The sequence below is a fragment of the Brienomyrus brachyistius genome, unplaced genomic scaffold, assembly GCF_023856365.1.
Source record: "Brienomyrus brachyistius isolate T26 unplaced genomic scaffold, BBRACH_0.4 scaffold69, whole genome shotgun sequence".
Taxonomy (NCBI): Eukaryota; Metazoa; Chordata; class Actinopteri; order Osteoglossiformes; family Mormyridae; genus Brienomyrus; species Brienomyrus brachyistius.
Genome location: NW_026042344.1, coordinates 200001 through 212500, shown reverse-complemented (window position 1 = coordinate 212500; position 12500 = coordinate 200001). Strand labels below are relative to the sequence as shown.

At 56.8% G+C, this 12500-nt stretch overlaps 27 non-coding genes across 27 annotated transcripts in view; all 27 read right to left on the bottom strand.

Annotated features, from left to right (window-relative positions):
• LOC125726065 (U2 spliceosomal RNA) overlaps positions 1–171 on the bottom strand; it is a 191-nt gene extending 20 nt beyond the window's left edge. The window contains exon 1 of the small nuclear RNA XR_007387901.1: positions 1–171. This exon is cut by the window's left edge and continues 20 nt beyond it. This is a non-coding gene — a small nuclear RNA (U2 spliceosomal RNA).
• Positions 172–372: 201 nt separating this feature from the next.
• Positions 373–486, bottom strand: LOC125726248 (U5 spliceosomal RNA). The gene has a single exon (XR_007388083.1). It is a non-coding gene; the product is annotated as a U5 spliceosomal RNA (small nuclear RNA).
• A 435-nt stretch (positions 487–921) lies between these two features.
• LOC125726055 (U2 spliceosomal RNA) lies at positions 922–1115 on the bottom strand. The gene has a single exon (XR_007387891.1). It is a non-coding gene; the product is annotated as a U2 spliceosomal RNA (small nuclear RNA).
• A 202-nt stretch (positions 1116–1317) lies between these two features.
• Positions 1318–1432, bottom strand: LOC125725790 (U5 spliceosomal RNA). Its single transcript, XR_007387635.1, has one exon. It is a non-coding gene; the product is annotated as a U5 spliceosomal RNA (small nuclear RNA).
• A 435-nt stretch (positions 1433–1867) lies between these two features.
• Positions 1868–2059, bottom strand: LOC125726033 (U2 spliceosomal RNA). The gene has a single exon (XR_007387871.1). It is a non-coding gene; the product is annotated as a U2 spliceosomal RNA (small nuclear RNA).
• Positions 2060–2261: 202 nt separating this feature from the next.
• LOC125726246 (U5 spliceosomal RNA) lies at positions 2262–2375 on the bottom strand. The gene has a single exon (XR_007388081.1). It is a non-coding gene; the product is annotated as a U5 spliceosomal RNA (small nuclear RNA).
• Positions 2376–2810: 435 nt separating this feature from the next.
• Positions 2811–3004, bottom strand: LOC125726030 (U2 spliceosomal RNA). The gene has a single exon (XR_007387869.1). It is a non-coding gene; the product is annotated as a U2 spliceosomal RNA (small nuclear RNA).
• A 200-nt stretch (positions 3005–3204) lies between these two features.
• On the bottom strand, positions 3205–3318 carry LOC125726245 (U5 spliceosomal RNA). Its single transcript, XR_007388080.1, has one exon. It is a non-coding gene; the product is annotated as a U5 spliceosomal RNA (small nuclear RNA).
• A 438-nt stretch (positions 3319–3756) lies between these two features.
• On the bottom strand, positions 3757–3950 carry LOC125726014 (U2 spliceosomal RNA). The gene has a single exon (XR_007387853.1). It is a non-coding gene; the product is annotated as a U2 spliceosomal RNA (small nuclear RNA).
• Positions 3951–4149: 199 nt separating this feature from the next.
• On the bottom strand, positions 4150–4263 carry LOC125726244 (U5 spliceosomal RNA). Its single transcript, XR_007388079.1, has one exon. It is a non-coding gene; the product is annotated as a U5 spliceosomal RNA (small nuclear RNA).
• Positions 4264–4700: 437 nt separating this feature from the next.
• LOC125725883 (U2 spliceosomal RNA) lies at positions 4701–4892 on the bottom strand. Its single transcript, XR_007387727.1, has one exon. It is a non-coding gene; the product is annotated as a U2 spliceosomal RNA (small nuclear RNA).
• Positions 4893–5093: 201 nt separating this feature from the next.
• On the bottom strand, positions 5094–5206 carry LOC125725793 (U5 spliceosomal RNA). Its single transcript, XR_007387638.1, has one exon. It is a non-coding gene; the product is annotated as a U5 spliceosomal RNA (small nuclear RNA).
• Positions 5207–5637: 431 nt separating this feature from the next.
• LOC125726056 (U2 spliceosomal RNA) lies at positions 5638–5831 on the bottom strand. The gene has a single exon (XR_007387892.1). It is a non-coding gene; the product is annotated as a U2 spliceosomal RNA (small nuclear RNA).
• A 198-nt stretch (positions 5832–6029) lies between these two features.
• LOC125726243 (U5 spliceosomal RNA) lies at positions 6030–6143 on the bottom strand. Its single transcript, XR_007388078.1, has one exon. It is a non-coding gene; the product is annotated as a U5 spliceosomal RNA (small nuclear RNA).
• Positions 6144–6582: 439 nt separating this feature from the next.
• Positions 6583–6775, bottom strand: LOC125726060 (U2 spliceosomal RNA). The gene has a single exon (XR_007387896.1). It is a non-coding gene; the product is annotated as a U2 spliceosomal RNA (small nuclear RNA).
• Positions 6776–6975: 200 nt separating this feature from the next.
• LOC125725794 (U5 spliceosomal RNA) lies at positions 6976–7087 on the bottom strand. The gene has a single exon (XR_007387639.1). It is a non-coding gene; the product is annotated as a U5 spliceosomal RNA (small nuclear RNA).
• A 433-nt stretch (positions 7088–7520) lies between these two features.
• Positions 7521–7713, bottom strand: LOC125726054 (U2 spliceosomal RNA). The gene has a single exon (XR_007387890.1). It is a non-coding gene; the product is annotated as a U2 spliceosomal RNA (small nuclear RNA).
• Positions 7714–7915: 202 nt separating this feature from the next.
• On the bottom strand, positions 7916–8029 carry LOC125725800 (U5 spliceosomal RNA). The gene has a single exon (XR_007387645.1). It is a non-coding gene; the product is annotated as a U5 spliceosomal RNA (small nuclear RNA).
• Positions 8030–8451: 422 nt separating this feature from the next.
• LOC125726042 (U2 spliceosomal RNA) lies at positions 8452–8645 on the bottom strand. The gene has a single exon (XR_007387879.1). It is a non-coding gene; the product is annotated as a U2 spliceosomal RNA (small nuclear RNA).
• A 198-nt stretch (positions 8646–8843) lies between these two features.
• On the bottom strand, positions 8844–8959 carry LOC125725798 (U5 spliceosomal RNA). Its single transcript, XR_007387643.1, has one exon. It is a non-coding gene; the product is annotated as a U5 spliceosomal RNA (small nuclear RNA).
• A 433-nt stretch (positions 8960–9392) lies between these two features.
• LOC125725882 (U2 spliceosomal RNA) lies at positions 9393–9584 on the bottom strand. Its single transcript, XR_007387726.1, has one exon. It is a non-coding gene; the product is annotated as a U2 spliceosomal RNA (small nuclear RNA).
• A 202-nt stretch (positions 9585–9786) lies between these two features.
• LOC125726242 (U5 spliceosomal RNA) lies at positions 9787–9900 on the bottom strand. Its single transcript, XR_007388077.1, has one exon. It is a non-coding gene; the product is annotated as a U5 spliceosomal RNA (small nuclear RNA).
• Positions 9901–10325: 425 nt separating this feature from the next.
• LOC125725881 (U2 spliceosomal RNA) lies at positions 10326–10517 on the bottom strand. Its single transcript, XR_007387725.1, has one exon. It is a non-coding gene; the product is annotated as a U2 spliceosomal RNA (small nuclear RNA).
• Positions 10518–10717: 200 nt separating this feature from the next.
• LOC125725802 (U5 spliceosomal RNA) lies at positions 10718–10829 on the bottom strand. The gene has a single exon (XR_007387647.1). It is a non-coding gene; the product is annotated as a U5 spliceosomal RNA (small nuclear RNA).
• A 433-nt stretch (positions 10830–11262) lies between these two features.
• On the bottom strand, positions 11263–11453 carry LOC125726057 (U2 spliceosomal RNA). The gene has a single exon (XR_007387893.1). It is a non-coding gene; the product is annotated as a U2 spliceosomal RNA (small nuclear RNA).
• A 200-nt stretch (positions 11454–11653) lies between these two features.
• LOC125725791 (U5 spliceosomal RNA) lies at positions 11654–11768 on the bottom strand. The gene has a single exon (XR_007387636.1). It is a non-coding gene; the product is annotated as a U5 spliceosomal RNA (small nuclear RNA).
• Positions 11769–12204: 436 nt separating this feature from the next.
• LOC125725880 (U2 spliceosomal RNA) lies at positions 12205–12396 on the bottom strand. The gene has a single exon (XR_007387724.1). It is a non-coding gene; the product is annotated as a U2 spliceosomal RNA (small nuclear RNA).
• Between the last annotated feature and the right edge of the window lie 104 nt (positions 12397–12500).

The window sequence follows — 12500 nt, the reverse complement described above, 5'->3', positions numbered from 1 at the left end:
AAAACACTGCAATACCGGGTCGATGCGTGGAGCGGACGGGGCAAGCCCACTGTCCGGCTCCCTGTTCCAAAAATCCGTTTAATATGTGGTCCCCTCCATGGGGACGTATCAGATATTAACTGATAAGAACAGATACTACACTTGATCTTAGCCAAAAGGCCGAGAAGCGATGCCCGCAGACTGCGCCCCGCCGGGCTCCGGCATGCGGGACGCCGACGGAGCCGGCGCGGCTGGGTCCTCGCCAGCCTCTCTGGGAGGTGGCGCCCGGCGAGACCACGCACGATCCCAGAGGATCCCAGAAACACGCCACTGGGCAGATAGAGCCGGCCGCTTAAGCCGGGCACAGTCCTTACTTTGATACAGCGGCGGTGCAGCTCTGCTTGCGCAGAGCCTCCAAAAATACAGTGAACTCATCGCTATCCCTCTCCACGGAAATCTTTAGTAAAAGGCGAAAGATTTATACGGGATGAAGAGAGACCCGAGTCGATGCAGAGCCGTCGCTCAGCAGGTGGCCGCTAGCCGGGCCTCCGTGACGCCCCCGCTCGGGGTTGAATTCTCGGGGGCGTCGCAGCCACCGGCCTCGGGGCCCCGACTCCTCCCTGTCCTCCTGGCATCTGAAAGATCAGCAATCATGTAAACAGACATGAGAGAAAATTCAAAAGGCAAAGATGACGGCCTGCCTTACCTCAGCACAGCTGCCCAAACCCTCAGAGAGCATATCATGACCGTGCTTTTTTTTTTTTATGATTTAAAAAAAAAAAAAAAAAAAAAAAAAAAAAAGAAAAACGGAGGGAAGCGGGACCGGCGCACGGACAGAGTCGGTCCCTCACGACACCCGGCTGATCGCCTGACAAGCGGCGCAGGCTCTCGGTCTGATAAGCGGAACACCGATCAGCTCTGTCTTTCAACAGCAGGGGGCAGTAGAGGTGCACCGTTCCCAGAAACACTGCAATACCGGGTCGATGCGTGGAGCGGACGGGGCAAGCCCAACTTCCGGCTCCCTGTTCCAAAAATCCGTTTAATATGTGGTCCCCCTCCATGGGGGACGTATCAGATATTAAACTGATAAGAACAGATACTACACTTGATCTTAGCCAAAAGGCCCGAGAAGCGATGCCCGCAGACACTGCGCCCCGCCGGGCTCCGGCATGCGGGACGCCGACGGAGCCGGCGCGGCTGGGTCCTCGCCAGCCTCTCTGGGAGGTGGCGCCCGGCGAGACCACGCACGATCCCAAGAGGATCCCAGAAACACGCCACTGGGCAGATAGAGCCGGCCGCTAAGCCGGGCACAGTCTTACTTTGATACAGCGGCGGTGCAGCTCTGCTTGCGCAGAGCCTCCAAAAATACAGTGAACTCATCGCTAATCCCTCTCCACGGAAATCTTTAGTAAAAGGCGAAAGATTTATACGGGATGAAGAGCGACCCGAGTCGATGCAGAGCCGTCGCTCAGCAGGTGGCCGCTAGCCGGGCCTCCGAGACGCCCCCGCTCGGGGTTGAATTCTCGGGGGCGTCGCAGCCACCGGCCTCGGGGCCCCGACTCCTCCCTGTCCTCCTGGCATCTGAAAGATCAGCAATCATGTAAACAGACATGAGAGAAAATTCAAAAGGCAAAGATGACGGCCTGCCTTACCTCAGCACAGCTGCCCAACCCTCAGAGAGCATATCATGACCGTGCTTTTTTTTTTTTATGATTTAAAAAAAAAAAAAAAAAAAAAAAAAAAAAAAAAGAAAAACGGAGGGAAGCGGACCGGCGCACGGACAGAGTCGGTCCCTCACGACACCGGCTGATCGCCTGACAAGCGGCGCAGGCTCTCGGTCTGATAAGCGGAACACCGATCAGCTCTGTCTTTCAACAGCAGGGGGCAGTAGAGGTGCACCGTTCCCAGAAACACTGCAAATACCGGGTCGATGCGTGGAGCGGACGGGGCAAGCCCCACTTCCGGCTCCCTGTTCCAAAAATCCGTTTAATATGTGGTCCCCTCCATGGGGACGTATCAGATATTAAACTGATAAGAACAGATACTACACTTGATCTTAGCCAAAAGGCCGAGAAGCGATGCCCGCAGACTGCGCCCCGCCGGGCTCCGGCATGCGGGGACGCCGACGGAGCCGGCGCGGGCTGGGTCCTCGCCAGCCTCTCTGGGAGGTGGCGCCCCGGCGAGACCACGCACGATCCCAGAGGATCCCAGAAACACGCCACTGGGCAGATAGAGCCGGCCGCTAAGCCGGGCACAGTCTTACTTTGATACAGCGGCGGTGCAGCTCTGCTTGCGCAGAGCCTCCAAAAATACAGTGAACTCATCGCTATCCCTCTCCACGGAAATCTTTAGTAAAAGGCGAAAGATTTATACGGGATGAAGAGAGACCCGAGTCGATGCAGAGCCGTCGCTCAGCAGGTGGCCGCTAGCCGGGCCTCCGTGACGCCCCCCGCTCGGGGTTTGAATTCTCGGGGGCGTCGCAGCCACCGGCCTCGGGGCCCCGACTCCTCCCTGTCCTCCTGGCATCTGAAAGATCAGCAATCATGTAAACAGACATGAGAGAAAATTCAAAAGGCAAAGATGACGGCCTGCCTTACCTCAGCACAGCTGCCCAACCCTCAGAGAGCATATCATGACCGTGCTTTTTTTTTTTTTATGATTTAAAAAAAAAAAAAAAAAAAAAAAAAAAAAGAAAAACGGAGGGAAGCGGGACCGGGCGCACGGACAGAGTCGGTCCCTCACGACACCGGCTGATCGCCTGACAAGCGGGCAGGCTCTCGGTCTGATAAGCGGAACACCGATCAGCTCTGTCTTTCAACAGCAGGGGGCAGTAGAGGTGCACCGTTCCCAGAAAACACTGCAATACCGGGTCGATGCGTGGAGCGGACGGGGCAAGCCCCACTTCCGGCTCCCTGTTCCAAAAATCCGTTTAATATGTGGTCCCCTCCATGGGGGGACGTATCAGATATTAAACTGATAAGAACAGATACTACACTTGATCTTAGCCAAAAGGCCGAGAAGCGATGCCCGCAGACTGCGCCCCGCCGGGCTCCGGCATGCGGGACGCCGACGGAGCCGGCGCGGCTGGGTCCTCGCCAAGCCTCTCTGGGAGGTGGCGCCCGGCGAGACCACGCACGATCCCAGAGGATCCCAGAAACACGCCACTGGGCAGATAGAGCCGGCCGCTAAGCCGGGCACAGTCTTACTTTGATACAGCGTCGGTGCAGCTCTGCTTGCGCAGAGCCTCCAAAAATACAGTGAACTCATCGCTATCCCTCTCCACGGAAATCTTTAGTAAAAGGCGAAAGATTTATACGGGATGAAGAGAGACCCGAGTCGATGCAGAGAGCCGTCGCTCAGCAGGTGGCCGCTAGCCGGGCCTCCGTGACGCCCCCGCTCGGGGTTGAATTCTCGGGGGCGTCGCAGCCACCGGCCTCGGGGCCCCGACTCCTCCCTGTCCTCCTGGCATCTGAAAGATCAGCAATCATGTAAACAGACATGAGAGAAAATTCAAAAGGCAAAGATGACGGCCTGCCCTTACCTCAGCACTAGCTGCCCAACCCTCAGAGAGCATATCATGACCGTGCTTTTTTTTTTTTATGATTTTAAAAAAAAAAAAAAAAAAAAAAAAAAAAAAAAAACGGAGGGAAGCGGGACCGGCGCACCGGACAGAGTCGGTCCCTCACGACACCGGCTGATCGCCTGACAAGCGGCGCAGGCTCTCGGTCTGATAAGCGGAACACCGATCAGCTCTGTCTTTCAACAGCAGGGGGGCAGTAGAGGTGCACCGTTCCCAGAAACACTGCAATACCGGGTCGATGCGTGGAGCGGACGGGGGGCAAGCCCCACTTCCGGCTCCCTGTTCCAAAAATCCGTTTAATATGTGGTCCCCTCCATGGGGGACGTATCAGATATTAAACTGATAAGAACAGATACTACACTTGATCTTAGCCAAAAGGCCGAGAAGCGATGCCCGCAGACTGCGCCCCGCCGGGCTCCGGCATGCGGGACGCCGACGGAGCCGGCGCGGCTGGGTCCTCGCCAGCCTCTCTGGGAGGTGGCGCCCGGCGAGACCACGCACGATCCCAGAGGATCCCAGAAACACGCCACTGGGCAGATAGAGCCGGCCGCTAAGCCGGGCACAGTCTTACTTTGATACAGCGGCGGTGCAGCTCTGCTTGCGCAGAGCCTCCAAAAATACAGTGAACTCATCGCTATCCCTCTCCACGGAAATCTTTAGTAAAAGGCGAAAGATTTATACGGGATGAAGAGAGACCCGAGTCGATGCAGAGCCCGTCGCTCAGCAGGTGGCCGCTAGCCGGGCCTCCGTGACGCCCCCGCTCGGGGTTGAATTCTCGGGGGCGTCGCAGCCACCGGCCTCGGGGCCCCGACTCCTCCCTGTCCTCCTGGCATCTGAAAGATCAGCAATCATGTAAACAGACATGAGAGAAAATTCAAAAGGCAAAGATGACGGCCTGCCTTACCTCAGCACAGCTGGCCAACCCTCAGAGAGCATATCATGACCGTGCTTTTTTTTTTTTATGATTTAAAAAAAAAAAAAAAAAAAAAAAAAAAAAAAGAAAAACGGAGGGAAGCGGGACCCGGCGCACGGACAGAGTCGGTCCCTCACGACACCGGCTGATCGCCTGACAAGCGGCGCAGGCTCTCGGTCTGATAAGCGGAACCACCGATCAGCTCTGTCTTTCAACAGCAGGGGGCAGTAGAGGTGCACCGTTCCCAGAAACACTGCAATACCGGGTCGATGCGTGGAGCGGACGGGGCAAGCCCCACTTCCGGCTCCCTGTTCCAAAAATCCGTTTAATATGTGGTCCCCTCCATGGGGGACGTATCAGATATTAAACTGATAAGAACAGATACTACACTTGATCTTAGCCAAAAGGCCGAGAAGCGATGCCCGCAGACTGCGCCCCGCCGGGCTCCGGCATGCGGGACGCCGACGGAGCCGGCGCGGCTGGGTCCTCGCCAGCCTCTCTGGGAGGTGGCGCCCGGCGAGACCACGCACGATCCCAGAGGATCCCAGAAACACGCCACTGGGCAGATAGAGCCGGCCCCGCTAAGCCGGGCACAGTCTTACTTTGATACAGCGGCGGTGCAGCTCTGCTTGCGCAGAGCCTCCAAAAATACAGTGAACTCATCGCTATCCCTCTCCACGGAAATCTTTAGTAAAGGCGAAAGATTTATACGGGATGAAGAGAGACCCGAGTCGATGCAGAGCCGTCGCTCAGCAGGTGGCCGCTAGCCGGGCCTCCGTGACGCCCCCGCTCGGGGTTGAATTCTCGGGGGCGTCGCAGCCACCGGCCTCGGGGCCCCGACTCCTCCCTGTCCTCCTGGCATCTGAAAGATCAGCAATCATGTAAACAGACATGAGAGAAAATTCAAAAGGCAAAGATGACGGCCTGCCTTACCTCAGCACAGCTGCCCAACCCTCAGAGAGCATATCATGACCGTGCTTTTTTTTTTTATGATTTAAAAAAAAAAAAAAAAAAAAAAAAAAAAAGAAAAACGGAGGAAGCGGGACCGGCGCACGGACAAGAGTCGGTCCCTCACGACACCGGCTGATCGCCTGACAAGCGGCGCAGGCTCTCGGTCTGATAAGCGGAACACCGATCAGCTCTGTCTTTCAACAGCAGGGGGCAATAGAGGTGCACCGTTCCCAGAAACACTGCAATACCGGGTCGATGCGTGGAGCGGACGGGGCAAGCCCCACTTCCGGCTCCCTGTTCCAAAAATCCGTTTAATATGTGGTCCCCATCCATGGGGGACGTATCAGATATTAAACTGATAAGAACAGATACTACACTTGATCTTAGGCCAAAAGGCCGAGAAGCGATGCCCGCAGACTGCGCCCCGCCGGGCTCCGGCATGCGGGACGCCGACGGAGCCGGCGCGGCTGGGTCCTCGCCAGCCTCTCTGGGAGGTGGCGCCCGGCGAGACCACGCACGATCCAGAGGATCCCAGAAACACGCCACTGGCAGATAGAGCCGGCCGCTAAGCCGGGCACAAGTCTTACTTTGATACAGCGGCGGTGCAGCTCTGCTTGCGCAGAGCCTCCAAAAATACAGTGAACTCATCGCTATCCCTCTCCACGGAAATCTTTAGTAAAAGGCGAAAGATTTATACGGGATGAAGAGAGACCCGAGTCGATGCAGAGCCGTCGCTCAGCAGGTGGCCGCTAGCCGGGCCTCCGTGACGCCCCCGCTCGGGGTTGAATTCTCGGGGGCGTCGCAGCCACCGGCCTCGGGGCCCCCGACTCCTCCCTGTCCTCCTGGCATCTGAAAGATCAGCAATCATGTAAACAGACATGAGAAGAAAATTCAAAAGGCAAAGATGACGGCCTGCCTTACCTCAGCACAGCTGCCCCAACCCTCAGAGAGCATATCATGACCGTGCTTTTTTTTTTTATGATTTAAAAAAAAAAAAAAAAAAAAAAAAAAAAAAAAAAAAAAACGGAGGGAAGCGGGACCCGGCGCACGGACAGAGTCGGTCCCTCACGACACCGGCTGATCGCCTGACAAGCGGCGCAGGCTCTCGGTCTGATAAGCGGAACACCGATCAGCTCTGTCTTTCAACAGCAGGGGGCAGTAGAGGTGCACCGTTCCCAGAAAACACTGCAATACCGGGTCGATGCGTGGAGCGGACGGGCAAGCCCCACTTCCGGCTCCCTGTTCCAAAAATCCGTTTAATATGTGGTCCCCTCCATGGGGGACGTATCAGATATTAAACTGATAAGAACAGATACTACACTTGATCTTAGCCAAAAAGGCCGAGAAGCGATGCCCGCAGACTGCGCCCCGCCGGGCTCCGGCATGCGGGACGCCGACGGAGCCGGCGCGGCTGGGGTCCTCGCCAGCCTCTCTGGGAGGTGGCGCCCGGCGAGACCACGCACGATCCCAGAGGATCCCAGAAACACGCCACTGGGCAGATAGAGCCGGCCGCTAAGCCGGGCACAGTCTTACTTTGATACAGCGGCGGTGCAGCTCTGCTTGCGCAGAGCCTCCAAAAATACAGTGAACTCATCGCTATCCCTCTCCACGGAAATCTTTAGTAAAAGGCGAAAGATTTATACGGGATGAAGAGACCCGAGTCGATGCAGAGCCGTCGCTCAGCAGGTGGCCGCTAGCCGGGCCTCCGTGACGCCCCCGCTCGGGGTTGAATTCTCGGGGGCGTCGCAGCCACCGGCCTCGGGGCCCCGACCTCCTCCCTGTCCTCCCTGGCATCTGAAAGATCAGCAATCATGTAAACAGACATGAGAGAAAATTCAAAAGGCAAAGATGACGGCCTGCCTTACCTCAGCACAGCTGCCCAACCCTCAGAGAGCATATCATGACCGTGCTTTTTTTTTTTTTATGATTTAAAAAAAAAAAAAAAAAAAAAAAAAAGAAAAACGGAGGGAAGCGGGACCGGCGCACGGACAGAGTCGGTCCCTCACGACACCGGCTGGATCGCCTGACAAGCGGCGCAGGCTCTCGGTCTGATAAGCGGAACACCGATCAGCTCTGTCTTTCAACAGCAGGGGGCAGTAGAGGTGCACCGTTCCCAGAAAACACTGCAATACCGGGTCGATGCGTGGAGCGGACGGGGCAAGCCCCACTTCCGGGCTCCCTGTTCCAAAAATCCGTTTAATATGTGTCCCCTCCATGGGGGACGTATCAGATATTAAACTGATAAGAACAGATACTACACTTGATCTTAGCCAAAAGGCCGAGAAGCGATGCCCGCAGACTGCGCCCCGCCGGGCTCCGGCATGCGGGACGCCGACGGAGCCGGCGCGGCTGGGGTCCTCGCCAGCCTCTCTGGGAGGTGGCGCCCGGCGAGACCACGCACGATCTCCCAGAGGATCCCAGAAACACGCCACTGGGCAGATAGAGCCGGCCGCTAAGCCGGGCACAGTCTTACTTTGATACAGCGGCGGTGCAGCTCTGCTTGCGCAGAGCCTCCAAAAATACAGTGAACTCATCGCTATCCCCTCTCCACGGAAATCTTTAGTAAAAGGCGAAAGATTATACGGGATGAAGAGAGACCCGAGTCGATGCAGAGCCGTCGCTCAGCAGGTGGCCGCTAGCCGGGCCTCCGTGACGCCCCCCGCTCGGGGTTGAATTCTCGGGGGCGTCGCAGCCACCGGCCTCGGGGCCCCGACTCCTCCCTGTCCTCCTGGCATCTGAAAGATCAGCAATCATGTAAACAGACATGAGAGAAAATTCAAAAGGCAAAGATGACGGCCTGCCTTACCTCAGCACAGCTGCCCAACCCTCAGAGAGCATATCATGACCGTGCTTTTTTTTTTTTATGATTTAAAAAAAAAAAAAAAAAAAAAAACCGGAGGGAAGCTGGACCGGCGCACGGACAGAGTCGGTCCCTCACGACACCGGCTGATCGCCTGACAAGCGGCGCAGGCTCTCGGTCTGATAAGCGGAACACCGATCAGCTCTGTCTTTCAACAGCAGGGGGCAGTAGAGGTGCACCGTTCCCAGAAACACTGCAATACCGGGTCGATGCGTGGAGCGGACGGGGCAAGCCCCACTTCCGGCTCCCTGTTCCAAAAATCCGTTTAATATGTGGTCCCCCTCCATGGGGGACGTATCAGATATTAAACTGATAAGAACAGATATCTACACTTGATCTTAGCCAAAAGGCCGAGAAGCGATGCCCGCAGACTGCGCCCCGCCGGGCTCCGCATGCGGGACGCCGACGGAGCCGGCGCGGCTGGGTCCTCGCCAGCCTCTCTGGGAGGTGGCGCCCGGCGAGACCACGCACGATCCCAGAGGATCCCAGAAACACGCCACTGGGCAGATAGAGCCGGCCGCTAAGCCGGGCACAGTCTTACTTTGATACAGCGGCGGTGCAGCTCTGCTTGCGCAGAGCCTCCAAAAATACAGTGAACTCATCGCTATCCCTCTCCACGGAAATCTTTAGTAAAAAGGCGAAAAGATTTATACGAGATGAAGAGAGACCCGAGTCGATGCAGAGCCGTCGCTCAGCAGGTGGCCGCTAGCCGGGCCTCCGTGACCGCCCCCCGCTCGGGGTTGAATTCTCGGGGGCGTCGCAGCCACCGGCCTCGGGGCCCCGACTCCTCCCTGTCCTCCTGGCATCTGAAAGATCAGCAATCATGTAAACAGACATGAGAGAAAATTCAAAAGGCAAAGATGACGGCCTGCCTTACCTCAGCACAGCTGCCCAACCCTCAGAGAGCATATCATGACCGTGCTTTTTTTTTTTATGATTTAAAAAAAAAAAAAAAAAAAAAAAAAAAAAGAAAAACGGAGGGAAGCGGGACCGGCGCACGGACAGAGTCGGTCCCTCACGACACCGGCTGATCGCCTGACAAGCGGCGCAGGCTCTCGGTCTGATAAGCGGAACACCGATCAGCTCTGTCTTTCAACAGCAGGGGGCAGTAGAGGTGCACCGTTCCCAGAAACACTGCAATACCGGGTCGATGCGTGGAGCGGACGGGGCAAGCCCCACTTCCGGCTCCCTGTTCCAAAAATCCGTTTAATATGTGGTCCCCTCCATGGGGGACGTATCAGATATTAAACTGATAAGAACAGATACTACACTTGATCTTAGCCAAAAGGCCGAGAAGCGATGCCCGCCAGACTGCGCCCCGCCGGGCTCCGGCATGCGGGACGCCGACGGAGCCGGCGCGGCTGGGTCCTCGCCAGCCTCTCTGGGAGGTGGCGCCCGGCGAGACCACGCACGATCCCAGAGGATCCCAGAAACACGCCACTCTGGGCAGATAGAGCCGGCCGCTAAGCCGGGCACAGTCTTACTTTGATACAGCGGCGGTGCAGCTCTGCTTGCGCAGAGCCTCCAAAAATACAGTGAACTCATCGCTATCCCTCTCCACGGAAATCTTTAGTAAAAGGCGAAAGATTTATACGGGATGAAGAGAGACCCGAGTCGATGCAGAGCCGTCGCTCAGCAGGTGGCCGCTAGCCGGGCCTCCGTGACGCCCCCGCTCGGGGTTGAATTCTCGGGGGCGTCGCAGCCACCGGCCTCGGGGACCCCGACTCCTCCCTGTCCTCCTGGCATCTGAAAGATCAGCAATCATGTAAACAGACATGAGAGAAAATTCAAAAGGCAAAGATGACGGCCTGCCTTACCTCAGCACAGCTGCCCAACCCTCAGAGAGCATATCATGACCGTGCTTTTTTTTTTTTATGATTTAAAAAAAAAAAAAAAAAAAAGAAAAACGGAGGGAAGCGGGACCGGCGCACGGACAGAGTCGGTCCCTCACGACACCGGGCTGATCGCCTGACAAGCGGCGCAGGCTCTCGGTCTGATAAGCGGAACACCGATCAGCTCTGTCTTTCAACAGCAGGGGGCAGTAGAGGTGCACCGTTCCCAGAAACACTGCAATACCGGGTCGATGCGTGGAGCGGACGGGGCAAGCCCCACTTCCGGCTCCCTGTTCCAAAAATCCGTTTAATATGTGGTCCCCTCCATGGGGGACGTATCAGATATTAAACTGATAAGAACAGATACTACACTTGATCTTAGCCAAAAGGCCGAGAAGCGATGCCCGCAGACTGCGCCCCGCCGGGCTCCGGCATGCGGGACGCCGACGGAGCCGGCGCGGCTGGGTCCTCGCCAGCCTCTCTGGGAGGTGGCGCCCGGCGAGACCACGCACCGATCCCAGAGGATCCCAGAAACACGCCACTGGGCAGATAGAGCCGGCCGCTAAGCCGGGCACAGTCTTACTTTGATACAGCGGCGGTGCAGCTCTGCTTGCGCAGAGCCTCCAAAAATACAGTGAACTCATCGCTATCCCTCTCCACGGAATCTTAGTAAAAGGCGAAAGATTTATACGGGATGAAGAGAGACCCGAGTCGATGCAGAGCCGTCGCTCAGCAGGTGGCCGCTAGCCGGGCCTCCGTGACGCCCCCGCTCGGGGTTGAATTCTCGGGGCGTCGCAGCCACCGGCCTCGGGGCCCCGACTCCTCCCTGTCCTCCTGGCATCTGAAAGATCAGCAATCATGTAAACAGACATGAGAGAAAATTCAAAAGGCAAAGATGACGGCCTGCCTTACCTCAGCACAGCTGCCCAACCCTCAGAGAGCATATCATGACCGTGCTTTTTTTTTTTATGATTTAAAAAAAAAAAAAAAAAAAAAAAAAAAAAAAAAAAAAAACGGAGGGAAGCGGGACCGGCGCACGGACAGAGTCGGTCCCTCACGACACCGGCTGATCGCCTGACAAGCGGCGCAGGCTCTCGGTCTGATAAGCGGAACACCGATCAGCTCTGTCTTTCAACAGCAGGGGCAGTAGAGGTGCACCGTTCCCAGAAACACTGCAATACCGGGTCGATGCGTGGAGCGGACGGGGCAAGCCCCACTTCCGGCTCCCTGTTCCAAAAATCCGTTTAATATGTGGTCCCCTCCATGGGGGACGTATCAGATATTAAACTGATAAGAACAGATACTAACTTGATCTTAGCCAAAAGGCCGAGAAGCGATGCCCGCAGACTGCGCCCCGCCGGGCTCCGGCATGCGGGACGCCGACGGAGCCGGCGCGGCTGGGTCCTCGCCAGCCTCTCTGGGAGGTGGCGCCCGGCGAGACCCACGCACGATCCCAGAGGATCCCAGAAACACGCCACTGGGCAGATAGAGCCGGCCGCTAAGCCGGGCACAGTCTTACTTTGATACAGCGGCGGTGCAGCTCTGCTTGCGCAGAGCCTCCAAAAATACAGTGAACTCATCGCTATCCCTCTCCACGGAAATCTTTAGTAAAAAGGCGAAAGATTTATACGGGATGAAGAGAGACCCGAGTCGATGCAGAGCCGTCGCTCAGCCAGGTGGCCGCTAGCCGGGCCTCCGTGACGCCCCCCGCTCGGGGGTTGAATTCTCGGGGGCGTCGCAGCCACCGGCCTCGGGGCCCCGACTCCTCCCTGTCCTCCTGGCATCTGAAAGATCAGCAATCATGTAAACAGACATGAGAGAAAATTCAAAAGGCAAAGATGACGGCCTGCCTTACCCCTCAGCACAGCTGCCCAACCCTCAGAGAGCATATCATGACCGTGCTTTTTTTTTTTTATGATTTAAAAAAAAAAAAAAAAAAAAAAAAAAAAGAAAAACGGAGGGAAGCGGGACCGGCGCACGGACAGAGTCGGTCCCTCACGACACCGGCTGATCGCCTGACAAGCGGCGCAGGCTCTCGGTCTGATAAGCGGAACACCGATCAGCTCTGTCTTTCAACAGCAGGGGGCAGTAGAGGTGCACCGTTCCCAGAAACACTGCAATACCGGGTCGATGCGTGGAGCGGACGGGGCAAGCCCCACTTCCGGCTCCCTGTTCCAAAAATCCGTTTAATATGTGGTCCCCTCCATGGGGGACGTATCAGATATTAAACTGATAAGAACAGATACTACACTTGATCTTAGCCAAAAGGCCGAGAAGCGATGCCCGCAGACTGCGCCCCGCCGGGCTCCGGCATGCGGGACGCCGACGGAGCCGGCGCGGCTGGGTCCTCGCCAGCCTCTCTGGGAGGTGGCGCCCGGCGAGACC